We start from the raw sequence: 721 nt of genomic DNA on the forward strand, positions 1-721 counted from the left end.
CAGGGTTCTCAGGATCATAAGCTTCTTCTTTACAAGATGCCTCTTGAGTACTGTTGGATGCATCTTGCAATCCATTCAGACTCTGAGAATCATATTGACTTGCTGAGTCAATATTTTATTCTGAGCCAATATGGCATTCAGAGTATTAATTTCAAGAACTCCCTTCCTCTGAGGCGTCCCATTACTCACAGGATTTCTTTCAGAAGTGTACATGAACTGGTTATTTGCAACCATGTCAATGAGTTCCTGAGCTTCTGCAGGCATTTTCTTTAGGTGAATGGATCCACCTGCAGAATGGTCCAATGACATCTTTGATAATTCAGATAGACCATCATAGAATATATCCAGGATGGTCCATTCTGAAAGCATGTCAGAAGGACACTTTTTGGTCAGTTGCTTGTATCTCTCCCAAGCTTCAGAGAAGGATTCACCTTCTTTTTGTTTGAAGGTTTGAACATCCACTCTAAGCTTGCTAAGCTTTTGAGGAGGAAATAACTTGGCTAAGAAAGCCGTGACCAGCTTATCCCAAGAGTTCAGGCTATCCTTAGGTTTAGAGTCCGACCATATTCTAGCTCTGTCTCTTACAGCAAACGAGAAAAGCATAAGCCTGTAGACCTCGGAGTCAACCCCATTGGTCTTAACAGTATCACAGATCTGTAAGAATTCAGTTAACTGAAAAGGATCTTCTGATGGAAGTCCATGAAACTTGCAGTTCTGTTGC

General features: G+C 41.3%; 1 non-coding gene across 1 annotated transcript; it reads left to right on the plus strand.

Moving 5' to 3' along the window:
- The first annotated feature begins 363 nt into the window (after nucleotides 1–363).
- Nucleotides 364–471, plus strand: LOC148548593 (small nucleolar RNA R71). Its single transcript, XR_015897376.1, has one exon. It is a non-coding gene; the product is annotated as a small nucleolar RNA R71 (small nucleolar RNA).
- The last annotated feature ends 250 nt before the right edge of the window (nucleotides 472–721 follow it).

This window comes from Arachis ipaensis, chromosome B8 (assembly GCF_059453495.1).
Source record: "Arachis ipaensis isolate K30076 ecotype BB chromosome B8, ASM5945349v1, whole genome shotgun sequence".
Classification (NCBI taxonomy): Eukaryota; Viridiplantae; Streptophyta; class Magnoliopsida; order Fabales; family Fabaceae; genus Arachis; species Arachis ipaensis.